The following is a 22,469-nucleotide window of genomic DNA, read 5'->3' on the forward strand; positions in this document are numbered from 1 at the left end:
CCATCAGATATTGTTCCCCACTATATTGTAGCGAACACAGGGAGCGGGATGTGCACCCTGGTCTCCGGCATGAATACCCTGGTCTCCGCATCGCGTCAATAGGTTTAACCCACTTAGTGGGAATTGTAATGTGGCTCATATAGCGAGGATTGCTACACTGCCCTTTCCGAACAGGAAGCCACGTCCCCTTAATTCGACTAGACTCAGCCCCCTCATGTCCCGAACTGTGTGTTACGATGACCCAACGGCCACCATCCCACTTCTGACAACAATGTAGCGAACGCAAAGAGCAGGGAACAAACCCTGGTCTCTGGCATGAAAGTCAAACACCCTACGCATCGCCCCAATATGGTTAACCCACTTGGTGGAAATTGTACCATGGATCATATAGCGAGGATCGCTACAATATACTGTTCTCTATCGGATACTGCTTTCCCATCATATAGGCCTACTGTTGTTCCCCCATCATGGCCATAATTGACATTGCTGCCTGTGAAATGAACAACAGCTGAACATGACGGCCTTAACCTGCTTAATTCCTGCTGAGACATTACCATGCACCAGGCAACCCTAAATAGCCTGGGATACATGGGTCCAAGTCAGCAAAATATCACTAAACCCATCCAAATGCAAAACCACCTTCACCAAAAGACCTCAACCCATAATAACCTTACTGAGTAGGGAATACATGCCCCAGGTCACCCACCCAAGGACCAACCCTGCTTAGCTTCAGAGGCAACCCAGCAGGTGGGATGGCATGGCTGCTGGCAAGCTATGGGAAACCAACTCCAAAAAAAAATTTCCTCTGATGGCTCAAAACACTAGGAGTTTCCAGGGAGGATCTCACCAATACTACTCTGGGTGCATCCACCTGACACAGTGCATATGCAACCCAAACAGTACATATGCAGCCCCAGCTGGTCTTTGATCCTTGTTATAGCTCCCTAACAACAGCTCTAACAGAATGGGATAGGAAGTGAAAAGTTGTTATTGGGTTTACGGGTATCGTAAACAATAGTAGCCTATCTGATGGAGGAACATAATGGGTGAACAGTATTTGCTAGGGAACAGTATATGATGAGAGAACAATGTATTTTAGGTCCAGTAGGTTTTGATGAATGTGAAAATTGATAGTATTAATGTACTTTATCCATAACATAATAATCATAATCATAATAATTCATTCCCCCCAAAAAAGTTTGCCAATGTGTTGTGGAAATATTGTGGGTAAAAAAGCTAGATTTTAACGAGTTCAAACAGATAATGAAAACTGGTTTACATAATAATTCAAATGTCGACTAGAAAGTGATTGTGTGAATCCATCTTTGTTTTTGTTTTCTCTCAATTCCTTCTTGACTGTATCTGACCCAAGTTCCATATTCATTTTGCTCATATGTCCATATTTAACTGAATATTGTTATTTTATAGAACCAAGCTGATGATTCAGAGCTATATTTCTATTTTATATTCGATATCAGAATACATTTCATTGATCCAACGACTGATCTGATCAATGGATTTTCTGTATTGGGAATGGAATTGGCGAAAAATTGCCCATCCCCTAAACGACTATCATTTACGTTGGATTGGCTAGTGAAGCGAAAAGAAGGCGGGATTGTATTTCCTGTAACGGAATGTTCTAAGGTCAACCAATTACATTGGACGATGTAAATTCAAACCAGTGTGAACGCGCGGATTGGTAAATAAATATTCCTCAAATTTGTGAAATGTCTTGTTTATATTGTAACGACCCTGGGTTTATAAGCGCGGAAATCGACTCTACCGGACGAGCATGCTTTTGCAGCACAGTCGATAGCGCGCCGGACTTCGGGCTTGAAGGTCGAGGGTTCGAAACCTGCTCCCTGCTGTTTCATTACAATATGTTTGTAAGGCTGTTGAATTGTCTATGTCTGCTATGGCTTTGCCGTTCCCTCAGCTTTATCACGACTTGCTGGGTGTGTAAAGTTAGCCAACTATGGTTGGCTTGTTAGTTAGCCAGTTAATTTTAGTTACTCTAACCACATATTATTATAGTAAACTACACTCCTGCTAGCTTGCTATTTTTACACAACTAAAACATGTATCAATAGCTACAATCTATACGAAGTTGCAGTTCGTAATTCAACCCACCATTCTACTTGGCTTGCTAACGTTAACTAGCAAATGGTTTCTTTTTAACTAGCCCTATGTCATGCCATTGATTCCATTATGATTAACGTTACATGTTGACCCCTCTGTTTTGGTACATACAAATGCAAGTCATATGAATAAAGAGGTGAGTGGGACTGATATAACCAGCTAGCTATCAACCTAACGTTAGCTGTCAGTCTGAATTGGGTGGTTTTGGATATCATCAACCTTAGGCCAGGAACTAGTCAATTTACTCTCTTTCTCTATTGACAACTACAGAAAAACACGTGGCTAAATGGAGTGCCTTCTGCAATCTGTTATCACTTTGTATTGTTATATTAAAAATATATATATATTTCACTAACAAATATTCCTCCCTCTGCAGAACACCTCCCGCCTACCAGTCATGTCTGGTAAAAGAGTCCTCTAGCAACAGCAGTGAAAGCATGAACTCTGACCAACAACCTGTTCAGGTGTGGCTATCTTCTGCAAAACTGTAATACAGGCACTGATGACAAACATGTTAAATTCCTTTATACAGCACAAACAGTTAGATGTGTCCGGTTTCCAATGTGTCCTTATTTACCAGTAAAAAAAGAAAAAGCCTTCTTTAGAAAAAGATGCGAAGGGTTGATTCTGAACCAAAGATGAGGGCAGATAATGCAATGGGAACAAAGAGGCCCCCTCCACCCAAGCCAGCTGTTAGTGAGTGGTCCTCTCAAACACTTAATTGACTGGCTTGGCCAATGTCATCACCTCTTGTTTCTTATAGTTTTAGCACAGTCTTTCTGTAATTCCTGTATGTGTTTGAATTCTTTTTTATTAGGTCTCTTGCTCCTTCCCTTCCTCTCTCTTAGCAGTCAAACTGATTCGGCCTACAAGAGCAGCCACTATAGCTGCTGCTCCGTCTAGAGGTGAGGTGCTGTGTATTGAGAAAGATATAAATATATTTATAGCTAGCCGTACCAGTCTACTGTCTTGTTTGTAGGTCTGACCCAATTTAGTCGACTGGTGATTGTTTGGTCGATAGGCTGTTGGTCGACCGAGATTTCTTTAGTCGAGCAGTAGGACATTTTTTTGACAGTGTACAAGAACCCTGGGATTCATGCTGAGTGGACAGATCCATTGTGGAGGCTGTGGGGGTGGCACAGGCCATCAGTCTAAGACGTGCTACTGAAATTGAAAACTCAGCAAAAAAATAAACGTCCTCTCCCTGTCAACTGCGTATATTTTCAGCAAACTTAACGTGTGTAAATATTTGGATGAACATAACAAGATTCAACAACTGAGACATAAACTGAACAAGTTCCACAGATGTGACTAACAGAAATGGAATAATGTGTCCCTGAACAAAGGGGGGGTCAAAATCAAAGTAACAGTCAGTATCTGGTAGAGGTCAACCGATTATGATTTTTCAACACCGATACCGATTATTGCAGGACCCCGAAAAAAATGCCGATGCCGATTAATCGGACGATTTTTGAATATATATGTGTAATAATGACAATTACAACAATACTGAATGAACACTTATTTTAACTTAATATAATACATCAATAAACTCAATTTAGTCTCAAATAAATAATGGAACATGTTCAATTTGGTTTAAATAATGCAAAAACAAAGTGTTGGAGAAGAAAGTAAAAGTGCAATATGTGCCATGTAAAAAAGCTAACATTTAAGTTCCTTGCTCAGAACATATGAAAGCTGGTGGTTCCTTTTAACATGAGTCTTAGATATTCCCAAGTAAGAAGTTTTTGGTTGTAGTTGTTATAAGACTATTTCTCTCTATACCATTTGTATTTCATACATCTTTGACTATTGGATGTTCTAATAGGTACTTTAGTATTGCCAGCCAAATCTCGGGAGTTGATGGGCTTGAAGTCATAAACAGCGCAATGCTTGAAGCACAGCGAAGAGTTGCTGGCAAATGCAGGAAAGTGCTGTTTGAATGAATGCGTATGAGCCTGCTGCTGCCTACCACCGCGCTCAGTCAGACTGCTCTATCAAATCATAGACTTAATTATAATATAATAACACACAGAAATACGAGCCTTAGGTCATTAATATGGTCGAATCCGTAAACTATCATTTCGAAAACAAAACGTGTATTCTTTCAGTGAAATACGGAACCGTTCCGTATTTTGTCTAACGTGTGGCATCCCCAAGTGTAAATATTCCTGTTACATTGCACAACCTTCAATGTTATGTCATAATTATGTACAATTCTGGCAAATTAATTACGGTCTTTGTTAGGAAAAAATGGTCTTCACACAGTTCGCAATGAGCCAGGCGGCCCAAACTGCTGCATATACCCTGACTCTGCTTGCATAGAACGCAAGAGAAGTGACAATTTCTCTAGTGAAAAGAAATTAATGTTAGCAGGCAATATTAACTAAATATACAGGTTTAAAAATATATACTTGTGTATTGATTTTAAGAAAGGCATTGATGTTTATGGTTGGGTACACAGTGGTGCAACGACAGTGCTTTTTTTGCGAATGCGCTTGTTAAATCACCCGTTTAGCGAAGTAGGCTGTGATTCAATGATAAATTAACAGGCACCGCATCGATTATATGCAATGCAGGACAAGCTAGATAACTACACATGGTGGATGATATTACTAGTTTAACTAGTGATTATGTTAAGATTGATTGTTTTTATAAGATAAGTTTAATGCTAGCAAGCACCTTACCTTGGCTCCGTGCTGCACTCGCATAACAGGTAGTCACCCTGCCACGCAGTCTCCTCGTGGAGACTGGCCATGATCGGTGTTCAAAAATGCAGATTTCCCGATTGTTATGAAAACTTGAAATCGGCCATTCCGATTAATCGGTCGACCTCTAGTATCTGGTGTGGCCATCAGCTGCATTAAGTACTGCAGTGCATGTCCTCATCGTGGACTGCACCAGATTTGCCTGTTCTTGCTGTGAAATGTTACCCCACTCTTCCACCAAGGCACCTGCAAGTTCCCGGACATTTCTGGGGGAATGGCCCTAGCCCTCACCTTCCGATCCAACAGGTCCCAGACGTGCTCAATGGGATTGAGATCCGCACTCTTCGCTGGCCATGGCAGAAGACTGACATTCCTGTCTTGCAGGAAATCACACACAGAACGAGCAGTATGGCTGGTGGCATTGTCATGCTGGAGGGTCATGACAGGATGAGCCTTCAGGAAGGGTACCACTTGAGGGAGGAGGATGTCTTTGTAACGCACAGCGTTGAGATTGCCTGCGATGACAACAAGCTCAGTCCGATGGTGCTGTGACACACCGCCCCAGACCATGACGGACCCTCCAAATCGATCCCGCTCCAGAGTACAGGCCTCGGTGTAACGCTCATTACTTTGACGATAAACGCGAATCCGACCATCACCCCTGGTGAGACAAAACTGCGGCTCGTCAGTGAAGAGCACTTTTTGCCAGTCCTGTCTGGTCCAGCGACGGTGGGTTTGTGCCCATAGGCGACATTGTTGCCGTTGATGTCTGGTGAGGACTTGCCTTACAACAGGCCTACAAGCCCTCAGTCCAGCCTCTCTCAGCCTATTGCGGACAGTCTGAGCACTGATGGAGGGATTGTGCGTTCCTGGTGTAACTCTGGCAGTTGTTGTTACCATCCTGTACCTGTCCCGCAGATGTGATGTTCGGATGTACCGATCCTGTGCAGGTGTTGTTACACGTGGTCTGCTACTGCGAGGACGATCAGCTGTCCGTCTTGTCTCCCTGTAGCGCTGTCTTAGGTGTCTCACTGTACGGACATTGCAATTTATTGCCCTGGCCACATCTGCAGTCCTCATGCCTCCCTGCAGCATGCCTAAGGCACGTTGACGCAGATGAGCAGGGACCCTGGGCATCTGTCTTTTGGTGTTTTTCAGAGTCAGTAGAAAGGCCTCTTTAGTGTCCTAAGTTTTCATAACTGTGACCTTAATTGCCTACCGTCTGTAAGATGTTAGTGTCTTAACGACTGTTCCACAGGTGCATGTTCATTAATTGTTTATGGTGCATTGAACAAGCATGGAAAACAGTGTTAAAACCCTTTACAATGAAGATCTGTGAAGTTATTTGGATTTTTATGAATTATCTTTGAAAGACAGGGTCCTGAAAAAGGGACGTTTCTTTTTTTGCTGAGTTTATATGATTATATTACATAAACAATGGTGCAACACTAATACAAACAATATTATTTGTGCCTGGCTTTATAAATCATCAATATATCTACAGAAAATAAGATAGATCCTGCCTCTGTTGCCTGTTTGATTTGGTTTAATAGCATACTGATTTCGTGAGCACCAAGCCTCGTGCAACAACATGTCAAGTAAACAATTTCACAAATTCAGCTGTTTGTAATTTTTTTAATTATTATTATTAAACCTTTATTTTACCAGGAAGGGCTCATTGAGATATAAAATATATTTTTCAAGAGCGTCCCGGCCAAGATATGCAGCGCCAAGTCATTACAAACATTACCGACAAACAACATGAAAAACTACAAGTAATCTAGTAAAAACTATAGAATTCACAAGAGTATAACAGATTCAAAAACTGCAAATTAAAAACATTGACAGGTCAGGGAATCAGTCTTAAGATCATTCATCTGTGATTTAAAAATACCAATCGGGACAAGTTCTTCCAGTTTAAAAGTATTTTGTAAGGCGTTCCAAATAAAAAGGTAGTAAACCCAAAATTGCTTTGTAAATAAAAGTATACCAGTGACTGAGCCTACGATTGACTAGAGAAGGCCAGCCAACCCTGGTATACAAAGTGCAGTGGTGCGTCAGGGTTTTGCAGTTTAAAATAAATCTCAAAGTGCCATGGTAAAGGGTGTCAATTGATCTCAAACACTGAGCGGAAGCATTCATATATAAAATATCCCCATAGTCTAGTAAAGGCATAAATGTAGCTGATACTAGCCTCCTTCTGGCTTCAAAAGAAAAACAGGCCTTATTCCTAAAATAAAATCCCAATTTCAGCTTAAATTTTTTTGTAAGTTGTTGAATATTCAATTTAAAAGAGAGGCCGTCATCAATTAAAATTTCAAGATATTTATGAGGTTACAGTCTCAATCTCAATGCCCTGACAGGTAATAATAGGTGAAAAGTTCAGAGGACTATTTCTTGCTTTAGAAAACACCACTAGTTTAGTTTTGTCAGTATTGAGGATAATGTCACGGTTGTCGTTGGTAATGGAGGACCAAAACGCAGCAGGTATGTGTACGCTCATCTTGACATTTATTAACTCAGAATGAACACACCAACACAAACTTACGAACAACGAAACAGTCTTGAAAGGCTCACTCGGCAAAACAAGAAACAATCTCCCACAATTACACAAACAAACACACCCAACTAATATAGGACTTCCAATCAAAGGCAACACCACACAGCTGCCTTCAATTGGAAGTCCACCCCAATTAACCAAACATAGACATACAACTAACTAGATCAACATAGAAATACGTAAACAAGGAACAGTGCCCAAAAACCCCGGAATACTTAAATCAAATGCCCCTTTTAGAAAAAACACCACCCCGAACCACATAAACCAAATACCCTCTGCCACGTCCTGACCAAACTACAATAACAATTAACCCTTATACTGGCCAGGATGTGACAGATAAGCTTCAATTGACAAGTTATGTTGAACAGTATAAAACGCATTTTGCAAGTTCTGGAAAGCTTTTGTAAGAGATGAGGCACAACCGTAAATAACAGAATCATCAGCTTAAAAATGAAGTTGTGCATTTTGGACATTTTTGTCTAAATTATTTATATAAATAGTGAATAAGAGAGGACCAAGTACAGAGCCTTGGGGCACACCATTACAGACAGACAATGTAACAGACATGAGCCCATCAAATTGAGTGCACTGAGTTCTATCAGACAGATAGTTAGCAAACCATGCAACTGTATGCTCCGAAAGACCTACACTCGACAATCTCTGCCTTAGTATAGCATGATTAACTGTATCAAAAGCCTTAGAGAGATCAATATAAAGTGAGACACAGTGCTGTTTTTTGTCAAGGGCTTCAGTGATATCATTTAAAACCTTCATGGCTGCTGTAATTGTGCTATGCTTCTTCCTGAAGCCCGATTGGTACATTGATAAAATAGAGTTAGTAAATAAAAACTCTTTTAGCTGTTCACTCACAAGGGTTTCAAGTATTTTCACCAGGGGTGACAGCTTTGAGATTGGCCTATAATTATTTAAAAGAGTTGGATCTCCCCCTTTTAAAAGTGGTAGTACAAATGCTGATTTCCAGATCTTTGGAATTTCATTACATTCCAGGGTTAGATTGAACAGATATGTAAGTGGTTCAGCTATGAAATCAGCTGCCAGATTTTAAAAAGCAGGGATCTAAAAGATCAGGACCGGCAGGCTTTCTCTGATCTATGGATTTCAGGGCTTTATGCACCACCTGCACTGAGAATGGCAAAAAGCTAAAAGTTTGACCAGCTCTCACTGGTTCATCCACACAGGGTTGTACAGAGACAGAGGACACTGAATCAAACAGCCTACCAGATGATACAAAGTGCTCATTGAAACAATTCAGCATTTCAGTTTTGTCATATACAGCAACAAAGTCCTTCAATACACATGACGGTAATTCATTAACATTACTGTTTCCAGACATAGACTTAATAGCCTTCCAAAACTTTCTAGGGTCATTCAGGTTATCAGTGGTAACAGACATAAAATATTCAGACTTGGCCTTCCTGAGAAGAAAAGAACACTTGTTTCGTAACTGCCTAAAAATAAGCCAATCAGCATCAGAGCATGATTTCCTTGCTTTAGCCCAGGATAGATTACGGTGGTGAATAATACAAGACAGCTCAGAAGAAAACCATGGATTATCCCGCCCTTTAACCCTGAACCTGCGGAATGGGGCATGTTTGTTTACTATTTGGGGAAAACCATCATGAAAGACTTTCCAGGCAGTTTCCACATCAGGAATAAGCTTAATCTTGCTCCAGTCAAAATGAAACAAATCATTAAAGAAAGCCTGCTCATTAAAACACTTCAAATTTCTCTTACGAATAAAACGTGGGAAATCTTTGCTTTGCTGTAATAAAGACTTTCGTTAGAACAGCCTCACTGGTATTATTAAGAATTTATTTAGTGTTTGCACTGTTCCAAATTGTTGGGAAATTAATATTTATAAAAATAATGCTCCTTTTTCTTGATCTCCTTATTGTTATTACTATATTATTATTATTATGTAATCTCATTAGTAGGCTTAGTATAGCAGCCTTGTATAACCACCATCGAGCTGTAGGCCCAAGAGCACATCCTGTCTAGTCTTAATACCGTAACATACTTAGGACTACATTTCAATACTTCTATAGGCTACTGTATCAATCAATCATTCGTTCACGTCATCACACAGCATACAAGTCATTCATGACTTTGAATTGCAATCAAGCATTTTAGTTTTAAAATAAAGTCAACCTTGAATAATTAGTTCCATTTCGGAAATTGCATTCATAAATGAATGCGACTGTTTTTAGTGTTTGCTGTAATAAAGGCTTAACAAAACAAAATGTTACAACAGACTCTCTGGTACACTTATACTTTATTTAGTGTTGTTTACATTGTTCCAAAAGGTCAGAAAGATTATATTGTACTTTAACAGCACCTGTTTGGTACACATAAAATCCACGCAGTGCTTGCTCCTTACCTTATTTTTATTAACTAGTCAAATCACTCTCCTTCTTGGTAAAATCTGACTATCTCCTGAGCAACGTGTAAATATTCCCCCGTTTCTAGTTCATTTGTCACGTTCTCTGCCACATGTGTTAGTGTTTAGAGTTTGTTATAACCAATTTATTGATGTGATTATGATATGCTATAAGCACAGCTTGTCCGCACATTAGGCAGGATTAGGCGACCGCCTATGACGGCAGATTGACAAGGGCGGCATTTTCTGAGTGAAACTGACCAAGACACAACAACAACACATAAAACCTACCATTTTACATCATGCAGGTTTCTCCGATCAAATAGACTAACCTAAATGACGCTCAGTCAAATTAAAAAATGAGCTGTCATGTTTTAACAAAGCAATATATCCTAAAAACAGGACAGGTCAAAGTCAAATGGACGTTATGGAATGGACAATCATAACTGTTGTCCAGGAGTTTCACCCCATTGTAATGATCAGTGGTTAGACGTTTGTATCCGTACATTTTTTTTGACAAAGTGATTATAGCAAAAAATAAAATACTTATTTGTAAACACATTGCAAATATGCTCGTGATATTTCCTGATGTAGTTGAGTAGCTGATATTCAGTGCTTAAATAGCCAAATTGATTAGTCACAGGAATCAGGACTAATAAAGCCAATGAAATGGCCTGTTTTACAAATGGTGGACCTACCACATGGATGGGCATTCATAAAATTCCATTGCAGGCCGACATGGCAGGCTACTAGTAAGCAAGGGCAGACTTCTTTTGGCTGTCTTTTTTTGGTCCTGTCTGGACATAGTTTTTTTGGGTGTTTTACAAACTGTAGGCTAACCACATAGATGGACATTCATAAAATAACATTTCAGGCAATACTGTAAGCACTTACCAACGTCTTTTTTGGTGCAGTTCCCGGACCGGCCTTGATTTCCACGGACATTGGTTTTTGGACCGGACCAAATCTGAACCAAAGATAGACAACTATGATTTGGTTAAATCTGTGGTTAAGATTTGGTGCGGTCCAGACCGGCCTTGATTTCAATGTCCACGGACATACAGTACCAGTCAAAAGTTTGGACACACCTACTCATTCAAGGGTTTTTCTTTAATTTTACTATTTTCTACATTGTAGAATAGTTTTGATGTCTTCACTATTATCTAATAACACATGGAATCATGTAGTAACCAAAAAATTGTTCAACAAATCGAAATATATTTTAGATTCTCCAAAGTAGCCACCCTTTGCCTTGATGACAGCTTTGCACACTCTTGGCATTCTCTCAACCAGCTTCACCTGGAATGCTTTTCCAACAGTCTTGAGTTCCCACATATGCTGAGCACTTGTTGGCTACCTTTCCTTCACTCTGCGGTCCAACTTATCCCAAACCATCTCAATTGGGGTGAGGTCCAGTGATTGTGGAGGCCAGGTCATCTGATGCGGCACTCCATCACTCTCCTTCTTGGTAAAATAGCCCTTACACAGCCTGGAGGTGTGTTGGGTCATTGTCCTGTTGAAAAACAAATGATAGTCCCACTAAGCGCAAACCAGATGGGATGGCGTATCGCTGCAGAGTGCTGTGGTAGCCATGCTGGTTAAGTGTGCCTTGAATTCTAAATAAATCACTGACAGTGTCACCAGCAAAGCACCATCAAACCTCCATGCTTCACGGTGGGAACCACACATGCAGAGCTCATCCGTTCAAATCAAATGTAAATAGTCCGGTGGCCATTTGATTAATTGTTCAACAGTCTTGGGGCTTGGGAGTAGAAGCTGTTGAGGAGCCTTTTGGTCATAGACTTGGTGCTCAGGTACCGCTTGCCATGCGGTAGCAGTGAACAGTCTGTGACTTGGGTGACTGGAGTCTCTGTCCATTTTTTTTGGCTTTCCTCTGACACGCCTAATATATATAGGTCCTGGATAGAAGGAAGCTTGGCCCCAGTGATGTACTGGGCCATACACACTACCCTCTATAGCACCTTGCGGTCAGATGCCGAGCAGTTGCCATACCAGGTGGTGATGCAACCGGTCAGGATTCTCTCTGGTGCAGTTATAGAACTCTTTGAGGATCTGGGGACCTGTGCCAAATCTTTTCAGTCTCTTGAGCGGGAAAAGGTGTTGTCATGCCCTCTTCACAACTGTCTTGGTGTGTTAGGACCATGATAGTTCGTTGGTGATGGGGACACCAAGGAACTTGAAACTCTCGACCAGCTCCGCTACAGTCCCTTCGATATTAATGGGGGCCTGTTCGGCCCGCCTTTTCCTGTAGTCCACATTCAGCTCCTTTGTCTTGCTCACATTGAGGGAGAGGTTGTTGTTCTGGCACCACACTGCCAGTTCTCTGACCTCCTCACTATAGGCTGTCTCATCGTTGTCGGTGATCAGGCCTACCTACCACTGTTGGGTCATCAGCAAACGTAAGGATGGTGTTGGAGTCGTGTTTGGCCAGGGAGTACAGGAGGGGACTAAAATACACACCATTGAGGGGCTCCAGTGTTGAGGATCAGCGTGGCAGACGTGTTGTTCCCTACCCTTACCACCTGGGGGCGGCCCGTCAGGAAGTCCAGGGTCCAGTTGCAGAGGGGGCTGTTTAGTCCCAGGGTCCTTAGCTTAGTGATGAGCTTCGTGGGCACTATGGTGTTGAACGCTGAGCTGTATACAGTCAATGAACAGCATTCTCACATAGTTGTTCCTTTTGTCCAGGTGGGAAAGGGCAGTGTGGAGTACGAATCAACATCCCAATTTTTTGAGTGAAATGTCTGAGTTTGACAGGTGTAAGCTATATATGAATGGCTTACATGTAGCCTATAAACTTTCACAGTGAATGCTATTGTTTATATGTTTTGTGCGTATGAATTGAATATGACCAAATGTATCAGTAAAAAATATTGAGCCTATTTAATGCAACCCTTGCTGTTTAATAGATCGCAAAGCAGAAGAATACAACTGACCTAAACGTTTGGAAATGATAAGTTAACAATCTCATCCATAGCCTTAAAATGCATCTGAAGTGTAATTGCACTGTTTAGCTCACATCTGAAGGCTGGGGGCATTTAGGACGTACTGTAGATTGCTACAATATCCTAATGATTATGATCACACTTCCTCAATTCAAATATTAAGGCGACACTATAGGAAAGATGGTTTGGTATGGTTTAGATTAATCGCTTGGGATCCAAGCTGGAGTTATCAGTGTGGCCCCATCACCTGGACATGTTGAAATACTGGACTCCAGCTAGTCATTTGTGTGTCTTTAATTATTGAATCAAACTGTTTGCTTAAAGCATCAGACAAATTCAGTGAATATAGTTGATTAAAACACATAGGATGTCAATATATGGAAAAATACACCTTTAAAAATGTCGACCAATTGATTGGTAGAAATAACAGACGACTCTTGGTCGACCAATATTTTTTTAGTCTGGGACAGCCCTACGTTTTTGCTATCATTTCATCACAATGTATGTTTATATATTTTTTTTATACCCTGAAAAGGTTTTCAGAAGCCGCCCATTGCATCCGTCGCTAAAACAGGTAACTATCCGAGTCTCTTTTTTTCACATGGTCCTTAACATTTTCTGTATCTTGTATCCACAAACATTCTCTTCCATATCTTAAGACATGAGGGTGTTGAATGTGTTTCCTTAGCACCAACAGCAGCTGTTCACAGCGGCCTGCATGGGACCTCAAGGGAAAAGTTACTGACAGGGAGGGCAAGATTTCCTACTACCAGAGCAAAGTCAAAACGGTGGCCCAGGAGAACGAGGGTCTGAAGGAGTCTGTAGCTAAAAGCAGGCAGAAGGAAGCACAGATGACTTCAGAGCTACAAGAACTCCACACTCAGCTCGGGTACAGAGTACCATGGAGCATGCATAGGGTGGACCATTATGTGAAAATGGGTGTGGTGGCAGGGGAAAGGGCATTGTAACCACATAGGAAAGAGTGACTTATTTTGCATAAGGAACGTCAGAGGTAAGTGTTGATTTAACAAAACAAGTGGGCGTATAGCTGACATGATTTCTCGCCTTTCTTGAGTCCTATACCAGTCATAACTTTATGCATACGTTTAGCCAGTAGTGCAGTAATAATAACATGATAGTATCACTACATGTTACTCTTTTGGTCCCTTTGGTGTGTTTGCCAATCTTACCCAGTTTTGGTCTGTGTTGCAGCCACTATGAGCAGGAGCTGGCTACCTTGTGTCAAAGAGCAGCTGAGCATTGTAGCCAGTGAGAAGGCCTCCCTGGAGAAGACCTTATACAACCTCACTGAGGAGCACAATGTTCTTCTGGGGTTGATAAAGAGCCTGGAGGCCGAGCTTCACAATGTGCAGGTAGAGCATCTTCTTCGGTGGATTTTTATGGCAGACTACAACCCAAAAAGGTGTAACGCCCCGACCAACTGGACAAGGGGGAAAAAATAAATATATATATATTAAAATCCCGTACGTGATAGGGTAAACAAACTTAAACAGCCAAAATAAAGCTATTAAAAAACACATTGACAGAACATGTTCTCCCACGCAAGAAGTGAAATAGCACGCAGGCCTACTCATTGTGATAACTGATCACCTTGACTGCTGTGACATGAGATGAATGGTGTATAGCTGTATTGAATAAGGCAGTCTTGCCTCTGCTCCTTGGTCAGAAATATCACAGGAAGTCTGGCATAATCATTTTGTCCAGCCTCATTCAGACCCACTGCCATTACGTCTCTTTGCCAGAACCCCCTTTGCAGCACAATATATATATTTTTTAGGTGCGTCTGTTGGATCAATGTCTGACTTCTCTCTTCTTACCAGACCCAGCTCTCTACAGGGCTCCAGTCTTCCCCGTTGCTAGACCACCCTGAGGGAGACCCAGGAAATGGTCCGCAGCTTGGAGGAGACTGTGACCCAGACAGGCGTGATTCACTGTGGAGAGATGGCGCGCAGGGAGCTCCACAACGCAATCCAAGAGCTCAAGGCAAGTCAAGTGGGTCATACAGTAGGGTGAATGCTCAATGCCCTGAAGATAGGATTGCATACAATGAAATTCTCCCGAGCCTATTGAATTCGTTATTTTTTTTTCTTATATTTCTGCTTCAAACATACTGTATGTTCTTATTAGATAGGCCCCTGTCCGTTTCAGCTCATAACAGGAACAAAACGTTGCAATGCTCTTCTCAAAATAACAAGACTGACCGCTCTCTTATTTCTATAGGGAAACATCAGAGTGTTCTGCAGAGTTCGCCCCCTGCAGACCGGTGGGCAGATTGACCATATTCAGCTCCCGTCCCACGACAACAAGGCTCTCACACTGGCCAAGACTGTGGAGGTAACAATGACACACCTGAAGCACAATCTTGAAATAAGTCACTATATAATATATTTTTTTGGTAATTGTATGTTTTTCAGTGTGGTCCTCTAATCTAACTTTGCAAGTGTCAAAGACGGCAGAATACATTTTTCTTATCACTCCCCCATTTCCATGTAGTCTCACAAAGGGCGCTCTGGAGACACCCAGAAGAGCTACAACTTCAGCTTTGACCGGGTGTTTGGGCCCTCCACACCCCAACAGGATGTGTTTGAGGAGATTTCCCTCCTGCTGCAGTCAGCCCTGGACGGCTACGTCTGCTGCTTCGCCTACGGGCAGACGGGCAGTGGCAAAACCTACACCATGGAGGGGGGGGGGGGGGGGTGAGATGGAGGACATACGTGGGGTCATCCCCCGGGCTGTGCAGCAGATCTTCCAGGCCTCCCAAGAAATTACAGGAGCAGGGATGGCAGGTAGTGATGATACCATTGGTTTTCATCAGTATGCGTGGTAGCTGTCCCTTCAGCTGAAACAGTTGAAGAGAGACATGGAGAATTGTCTAGAATTAAAACCTGTTGGGGCTAGGGGGCAGTATTTGCACGGCCGGATAAAAAACATACCCGATTTAAACTGGTTACTACTCTTGCCCAGAAACGAGAATATGCATATAGATTTGGATAGAAAACACTCTAAAGTTTCTAAAACTGTTTGAATGGTGTCTGTGAGTATAACAGAACTCATATGGCAGGCCAAAACCTGAGAAGATTCCATACAGGAAGTGCCCTGTCTGACAATTTGTTCTCCTTCTGTTGCATCTCTATCGAAAATACAGCATCTCTGCTGTAACGTGACATTTTCTAAGGCTTCCATTGGCTCTCAGAAGGCGCCAGAAAGTGTAATGGGGTGTCTGCAGTCTCTGGGCGAAGTACAGCAGCTCTGTTTGTGAGTGGTCAGCCTGGGAACAGTGACACTGAGAAGCGCATTCATGAGAATTCTCAATTTTTTTCTTTCAGCCTTTAAATGAATACAACGACGCCCGGTTGGAATATTATTGCTACATTACGAGAAAAATAGCATAAAAAAATATTTTAAACAGCGTTTGACATGCTTCGAAGTACGGTAATGGAATATTTTGACATTTTTTGTCACGAAATGCACCCTTCGGATACTGACCTGAACTCACGAACAAAACGGAAGTATTTGAATATAACTATGGATTATTTGGAACCAAAACAACATTTGTTGTTGAAGTAGAAGTCCTGGGGGTCCATTCTGCCGAAGAACAGCAAAGGTAATCCAATTTTTCTTATAGTAAATCTGAGTTTGGTGAGGGCCAAACTTGGTGGGTGTCAAATTAGCTAGCCGTGATGGCCGGGCTATGTACTCAGAATATTGCAAAATTTGCTTTCGCCGAAAACTATATTAAAATCTGACACCGCGATTGCATAAAGGAGTTCTGTATCTATAATTCTTAAAATAATTTATGTATTTTGTGAACGTTAATCGTGAGTAATTTAGTAAATTCACCGGAAGTTTGCGGTGGGTATGCTAGTTCTGAACATCACATGCTAATGTAAAAAGCTGGTTTTTGATATAAATATGAACTTGATTGAACAAAACATGCATGTATTGTATAACATAATGTCCTAGGAGTGTCATCTGATGAACATCAAAGGTTAGTGCTGCATTTAGCTGTGGTTTTGGTTTTTGTGACATATATGCTTGCTTTGAAAATGTGATTATTTTTGGCAGGGTACTCTTCTGACATAATCTAATGTTTTGCTTTCGCTGTAAAGCCTTTTTGAAATCGGACAATGTGGTTAGATTAACGAGAGTCTTGTCTTTAAAATTGTGTAAAATAGTCATATGTTTGAGAAATTGAAGTTATAGCATTTTTGAGGTATTTGTATTTCGCGCCACGCGATTCCACTGGCTGTTGACTAGGTGGGACGCAAACGTCGCACCTTGCCCAGGGAGGTTAAAGTATAGGTATGTACTAGTGATGGGAAGTTGGCCTCTTGTTTTCACGACTGGATCATTTCGAAATGTTCAGTAAAAATAATGAATGTCGATTGATGACCTGAACTTGAAAGAGTCATGATTCCACGAGCTTCTCGTTCAATATGTCTTTCACCATAGGGAGCTTATCGGAGCTGTCATTTGTGACTGACTCGTAAATGTGTGCTTTAAGCAATGTAGATTTGTTGATTGCTAGGCATACAAATATGATTATTTCTTGATACATTTGAAACAAGGTCTAGTTTTGGCCGCAGCTGGACTATATTGTGAACCACTCTTGGCAGAATGCATTGCTTGTGAAAAGTAACCTCACGACTCACACTAAATTATTCTGCTGCTCTGTCATTCTCTACATGCATCTCACGATGCCGAAAAGAAACTAGCGTCTGTGGGCGTGGCGTAGCATTTGGCCGGCGCAAGGAGCCTGGGCAGCCAGGCAAGGTGATGGACACAGTCATTTGCGAACTGCAGCCCCTCAAAGGATTTGTTTTGAGTTTGTCGAACAGAGCTGTGTCCATTATAACATTCAATAATCAATTAATTGCAGTCATCCTTCTATCCATTACCAGTTCTAAACATGTATTTTTTCTTCTCTACGCTCATGATCTATTTTCCTGCGTGCATATGACAGACTGTTAGTTGGTGGTGGGAGCATGTCTTGAGCCTCTGAGCTGGAGGAGGGTGTATTAATCCTGCTGTAGGAGTCGCTGCGGCCAGCACTAGCAGGTCAAACGAACGACTAAAATGAACGGTCAGAAACAGACTCCATGAGGGTGGTATGAGGGCCCGAAGTCCACAGGTGGGGGTTGTGCTTACAGCCCAACACCGTGCAGGACGTTTGGCATTTGCCAGAGAACACCAAGATTGGCAAATTCGCCACTGGCGCCCTGTGCTCTTCACAGATGAAAGCAGGTTCACACTGAGCACGTGACAGACGTGACAGAGTCTGGAGATGCCGTGGAGAACATTCTGCTGCCTGCAGCATCCTCCAGCATGACCCGTTTGGCGGTGGGTCAGTCATGGTGTGGGGTGGCATTTCTTTGGGGGGCCGCACAGCCCTCCATGTGCTCGCCAGAGGTAGCCTGACTGCCATTAGGTACCGAGATGAGATCCTCAGACCCCTTGTGAGACCATATGCTGGTGCGGTTGGCCCTGGGTTCCTCCTAATGCAAGACAATGCTAGACCTCATGTGGCTGGAGTGTGTCAGCAGTTCCTGCAAGAGGAAGGCATTGATGGTATGGACTGGCCCGCCCGTTCCCCAGACCTGAATCCAATTGAGCACATCTGGGACATCATGTCTCGCTCCATCCACCAACGCCACGTTGCACCACAGACTGTCCAGGAGTTGGCGGATGCTTTAGTCCAGGTCTGGGAGGAGATCACTCAGGAGACCATCCGCCACCTCATCAGCAGCATGCCCAGGCGTTGTAGGGAGGTCATACAGGCACGTGGAGGCCACACACACTACTGAGCCTCATTTTGACTTGTTTTAAGGACATTACATCAAAGTTGGATCAGCCTGTAGTGTGGTTTTCCACTTTAATTTTGAGTGTGACTCCAAATCCAGACCTCCATGGGTTGATAAATTGGATTTCCATTGATTAATTTTGTGTGATTTTGTTGTCAGCACAGCACATTCAACTATGTAAAGAAAAAAGTATTTAATAAGATTATTTCTTTCATTCAGATCTAGGATGTGTTGTTTAAGTGTTCCCTTTATTTCTTTGAGCACACACAGTTGAAGTCGGAAGTTTGCATACGCCTTAGCCAAATACATTTAAACTATTTTTTTTTCACAATTCCTGACATTTAATCCTAGTAAAAATTCCTAGTAAAAATTCCCTGTCTTAGGTCAGTTAGGTTCACCACTTTTATTTTAAGAATGTGAAATGTCAGAATAATAGTAGAGAGAATGATTTATTTCAGCTTTTATTACTTTCATCACATTCCCAGTGGGTTTACATACACTCAATTAGTATTTGGTAATATTGCCTTTAAATTGGGTAAAATGTTTCGGGTAGCCTTCCACAAGCTTCCCACAGTAAATTGGGTGAATTTTGGCCCATTCCTCCTGACAGAGCTGGTGTAACTGAGTCAGGTTTGTATGCCTCCTTGCTCGCACACGCTTTTTCAGTTCTGCCCACAGATTTTCTATAGATTTGAGGTCAGGGCTTTGTGATGGCCACTCTAATACCTTGACTTTGTTGTCCTTAAGCCATTTTGCCACTAATTTGGAAGTATGCTTGGGGTCATTGTCCATTTGGAAGACCCATTTGCGACCAAGCTTCAACTTCCTGACTGATGTCTTGAGATGCTGCTTCAATATATCCACATAATTTTCATTCCTCATGATGCCATCTATTTTGTGAGGTGAACCAGTCCCTCCTGCAGCAAAGCACCCCCACAACATGATGCTGCCACCCCCGTGCTTCACGGTTGGGATGGTATTCTTTGGCTTGCAAGCCTCCCCATTTTTCCTCCAAACATAACGATGGTCATTATGGCCAAACAGTTTTATTTTTGTTTCATCAGACCAGAGGACATGTCTCCAAAAAGTACGATCTTTGTCCCCATGTGCAGTTGCAAACCGTAGTCTGGCTTTTTTGTGGCGGTTTTGGAGCAGTGGCTTCTACCTTGCTGAGCGGCGTTTCAGGTTATGTCGATATAGGACTTGTTTTACTGTGGAAATAGATACTTTTGTACCGGTTTCCTCTAGCATCTTCATAAGGTCCTTTGCTGTTGTTCTGGGATTGATTTGCACTTTTTGCACCAAAGTAAGTTAATCTCTAGGAGACAGAACACGTCTCCTTCCTGAGCGGTATGGTGGCTGCGTGGTGCAATGGTGTTTATACTTGCGTACTATTGTTTGTACAGATGAACGTTGTACCTTCAGGCGTTTGGAAATTGCTCCCAAGGATGAACCAGACTTGTGGAGGTCTCCAATTTCTTTTCTGAGCTATTGGCTGATTTCTTTTGATTTTCCCATGATGTCAAGCAAAGAGGCACTGAGTTTGCAGGTAGGCCTTGAAATACATCCACAGGTACGCCTCCAATTGACTCAAATTATGTCAATTAGCCTATCAGAAGCTTCTAAAGCCATGACATAATTTTCTGGAATTTTCAAAGCTGTTTAAAGGCACAGTCAACTTAGTGTATGTAAACTTCTGACCCGCTGGAATTGTGATACAGTGAATTATAAGTGAAATAATCTGTCTGTAAACAATTGTTGGAAAAATTACTTGTGTCATGCACAAAGTAGATGTTCTAACCGACTTGCCAAAACTATAGTTTGTTAACAAGAAATTTGTGGAGTGGTTGAAAAAACAAATTTTAATGACTCCAACATAAGTGTATGTAAACTTCCGACTTCAACTGTGTGTGTGTGTGTGTGTGTGTGTGTGTGTGTGTGTGTGTGTGTGTGTGTGTGTGTGTGTGTGTGTGTGTGTGTGTGTGTATATAAGTATCCTCTATTCTATAGGCTAATATAATGTGTCCATTTTGACCAATTGTCCTTCCAGGTCTGCAACCTGATCGCACTGGCCAACAAGAACCGATCCACAGCCCGGACCAACATGAATGACCACTCCTCGCACTCGGTGTTCCAGCTCGACATTGAGGGCGAGAATTCTGAGAGAGACGTCAAGTGCAAATGTAAGCGTGTTCACTGGTGATCTTCGTTTTGTACATCTGCAACTACACAAAGGCTGAGATCTTAAATGAGAACAAGTAATAATCCTGTCATCAAATGAAATGTTATTTGTCACATGCGCCGAATACAACAGGTGTAGACCTTAGAGTGAAATGTTTACTTACAAGCCCTTAACCAACAATGCAGTTTTAAGAAAGAAAAATAACATCATGATTGATTGCATTCTGGTATGAGAATCCTGACTGTTTCTGTATCTGTCTGCAGCCTCTCTGTGTTTGGACCTGGCTGGCAGTGAGCGGGTGCAGAAGAGCCAATCCCAAGGGTACCGCTTCAATGAGATGACAGCCATCAACTGCTCCTTGACCAACCTTGGGATTGTTATCGCCGCGCTGGCCAATAAGGTTTCTGTTTACAGCCCAATGCCTCTAGGCTTATGGAGTAATGAGTGCTTTGTAAGTTTTAGCTTGATTGCGTTCGCTTACCCTCCCACTCTTTGTGTTCCAGGAGAGCTTTATCCCGTACAGAAACTCAAAAGCTGACGTACCTTCTCCAAAGCTGCCTCGGAGGATTGAGTGTGGTGTCTGTACATTGTGATTGTTAAACTCATGCCCTTGTATTGGTGGCTTTATTTCATATTATTCATTTTTAATCAATTGGATCCGATGTACAAAGATCAATAAAAGCTCATTTTGTAAGGCTTGTTGTTTGTCTTGTACTTTACCTAATGGATGTTTTCAGTAGTGTAGGGTAAATGCAGTTTACCCACCTTTTTTCTTTGCCTAAAAGTTTACTCACCTTTTGCTGAAAAATGCATTTTAAGTATAGGGAGCATGATCAGAGTTCATCCACCTCTTTAAAAAATCACCATAACATCACTGGATGTTTTACCACCAGCTGACAGTCTGCTTTTAATATGCATCTGTAAACAGACTGATTTTATAGCCCTTCTAAGAATGAAGGTTATTTGGTCTGATAATGTTGCCTTCCAGATCTGTTGCAGATGTTAAGCTGAAATACTTCATTACATTTTTTTATTTAACCTTTATTTAACTAGATAAGTCAGTTAATAAGGATCAGACCCCTTTTTTCAATTTTCACCTAAAATGACATACCCAAATCTAACTGCTTGTAGCTCAGGACCTGAAGCAAGGATATGCATGTTCTTGATATAATTTGATAGGAAACACTTTGAAGTTTGTGGAAATGTGAAATGAATGTAGGAGAATATAACACAATAGATCTGGTAAAATATAATACAAAGAAAAAAACATGCCTTTTTTTGTTCTATCTTTGAAATGCAAGAGAAAGGCCATTTAAATCACATAGGAGTTTAGGCACAATTTAGATTTTGTACACTGCTGCCATCTATTGTATGCAAAGTTTTAGACTGATCCAAAGAACCACTGCATTTCTGTTCAAAATGTTGTATCAAGTCTGCCCAAATGTGCCTAATTTGGTTTATTGATACATTTTCAAATTCATAACTGTGCACTCTCCTCAAACAATAGCATGGTATTTTATCACTGTAATAGCTACTGTAAATTGGACAGTGCAGTTAGATTAACAATAATGAACATTTTCTGCCCATACCAAATATGTCTAAGCCCTGGGAAATGTTCTTGTTACTTTCAACCTCAGGCTAATCGCGATTAGTCTATGTTAGTTTAAGCGTCCCGCCAGCCAGAACGCCGATCCCAA

The 22,469-nt window shown here is 41.7% G+C and overlaps 1 pseudogene; it reads left to right on the plus strand.

The window, feature by feature from the left end:
• The first annotated feature begins 12,948 nt into the window (after window positions 1-12,948).
• On the plus strand, window positions 12,949-21,466 carry LOC106569966 (carboxy-terminal kinesin 2-like; annotated as a pseudogene).
• The last annotated feature ends 1,003 nt before the right edge of the window (window positions 21,467-22,469 follow it).

Source organism: Salmo salar, chromosome ssa14, assembly GCF_905237065.1.
Source record: "Salmo salar chromosome ssa14, Ssal_v3.1, whole genome shotgun sequence".
NCBI lineage: Eukaryota > Metazoa > Chordata > Actinopteri > Salmoniformes > Salmonidae > Salmo > Salmo salar.